The sequence below is a fragment of the Tupaia chinensis genome, unplaced genomic scaffold (assembly GCF_000334495.1).
Source record: "Tupaia chinensis unplaced genomic scaffold, TupChi_1.0 Scaffold149184_1, whole genome shotgun sequence".
NCBI lineage: Eukaryota > Metazoa > Chordata > Mammalia > Scandentia > Tupaiidae > Tupaia > Tupaia belangeri.
Genome location: NW_006209032.1, coordinates 797,733 through 800,444, shown reverse-complemented (window position 1 = coordinate 800,444; position 2,712 = coordinate 797,733).

Below are 2,712 nucleotides of genomic sequence, written 5' to 3'. Positions count from 1 at the left end.
ATTTAAGATAAGATACTATCATAACTCTTCTCAAAACATATCTAGTCTACCAGCACTCTTCAAGAAAAAAACCAAGCTCTTTTTGGTAAAAACTGCATACTGGTTGCAATTTAATAGTGCATCTAATATTTTGATTATGATTAGCTATAAAAATGAATTCAGAATCTCTTGAAGGAAGTGCCAGTAAACTGGGACCAACACCCAGAATGAGCAGCGCCTATCTGATTTCGCTCACGTGACTACCATAATTACGAGTATATGAGGCCTTCACTTAACACTAAAGCACTAGATTAAAGAGGAGTCACTTGAAATAGAAACACTTGAAATAGAGACTTTACAGTAATCACTAACTGCAAACTGTCCTGAAAAATGTATTAATAATCTCAGACACTTAAACTGCACATGTTTCCAAAGAGCCAAGTATAGTAAGATACATACATTTAACAGTAACAAGTTTTAAACTTAGGTATACTAACTTGTAGATGCAAGCAAACTGAGTTCCACTGGACAAGTGAATAAAGGGATAAACCAAATGGGAGGGGAGGATAAAATACTTGGGGGTCTTTAAAAATTATAACATATGGCCAATTTTTAAATACAGTGATTACATACCATTTGTCATTACCGCCAATAGCCACGATGCAATTAAACCCAAGGGGCTGACTATAACAGCCCATCAGGCCCAAATTAGTTCTCTTAGAAGCTGAAGTATCAGTCTTTCTTCTAGAATTAACATTAGCATCTCCTCTCTGTAAGACTATTAATAAGCCTAAAGTGGACCCCAAGTAGACTTCCACATCCTGTCATCACTTGGACTCCACTGACCAAGAAACGCCCGAAGATCTGTTTTTATTCTAATAACTTACACCCCTAAACAGCCAGGACCAACTTCTACACTTAACTGCCGAAAAGGAAAGGAATCAGGACTATGAAAACAATCCAACAAAACCTATGCCACACATGCGTGGCCAAGGGACTGCCCACTTTATAGATGCAGCTCCTCTCCCTAATCAATAGTCAAAGGACCCTCCGCTGACTGGAAACACCCTGGCCTGACCTGATTATGCTGGAGTTGGAGGAGGGCACAGGGTAGGCCTTTCTCAGAAGTTGGTCCGGCAATGATATACAAACCCCTAAAAGCAGGAGAAGGTCAACAAGGAAACCTGCACCTTTGTCCATCTCCCTTAACCGACTGCAGTGGGACCACCCAGTTAGAGAGAAGACTATGAAAACTGAAATTTGGCAAATGAATTTTTCAGACTCTCCCAAACTACCCATAATCAACAAGGTATAAAAGAAAACGAGTAAGTACTGAATTTTACATGACTATAGCTACAAGAAAACACCTTACAGATAAATTAGTTCTGGTTTGCTCCTAAGACATGCAATCTTGGGAAATTTACTTGAGTCTTCTGCAGTTTCCTCATCTGTAAATGGCTAAAACTACAAGTCCTGAAGATTCCTATTAGGTCTAAAATTGTGGACCTGTGCAGCAACTGGTTGCTGGCTACATTCCTATTCTACATAGATTTTTATGAGAACAGAGGCTGTAAATCTAACACTAAACTTTGACTCAAAGAAGTTCATCTTATATGTCCCCCAAAACCATCAGAAGTAGATGGATCTAATCTCAAGACAATTTATCAGTGCAGATCCTTCACTAAGTCATTCTTTGCCATTAATAACTCGTCCTGTTTTCAGTCCCAACAATGTCATCTGTGGTAAATGCTCAAAACAGTATCTTCTCCAAGCTAACCATGTCCAAGAGGACAATCATTCACATGGTGCACACTGCACATCTGGGCGTGTGACTCTAAATAACAGAAAAATCCTCCCACATACAGCATTTCGAAGAATAGGTTATTTTGCCTTTTCAATGTCTGTCCTTCAGATTTGACAGAGAGGAATATAATCTGATTACACACCTATAAGAAGTGTTTATTTCAAGACTGTCTTAAAGACAAAAGGAACCAAACGAATCACCAACAGGAGGTAAAATTTTAAAGTCAGAACTACTGAAAAACACAAACGGGACCACCTCTGAGGTTAACAACAAAAAAAGACCAATTTTCTACCATAAACTATTCAATCTGGTTTTTGACCAAACAGACGTGGGTGTATACAGTCCTATTTAATGAAGACGACCTGTAACTTTGGATCTGATCAGTAACTAAGGACAGATGTTTAAGTGATTGTTAATCTAAAGTCTTACAGTAACTTAGAATGGGCAAAATTGCATCTATTTTGACACAACACTGCTTAAACCACTAAAACACTATTTTCACCTGGAAAATAATCTCCCACCACCACCCAATACAGACAGTCCTCACCTCTAGGATTTCAACACAATCTTTAACTTACACAATTTCCAGGAACATTGCATTAAAAGAAGGAAATCTACCCAAAGAATAACCGGACTTCTACCAGTCTAAAGAGGGTGATGTATGTTTCACATTAAATGTAAAAGGCAAAATGGAGTTGTAAAGAGTTTCTCTCCGATTGCAACTCCGACAGCCACGCGCGCTCTGCAGCGGCCGGCTACACCGCGCGGTCGGGGGCCCCAGCCCCGGAGCCCCCGCCCTGCCCGGCGCGGCCAACAGAGAGGAAGCGCCGGGAACCGCGGGCGGGCGGGCGGCTTGGGCTCCACCAGGCCCGGCCAGGCGGGGGAAGGGGCACTGGAGGCGGCTGGGCGCGCTTCCGGGGACCGCGCGG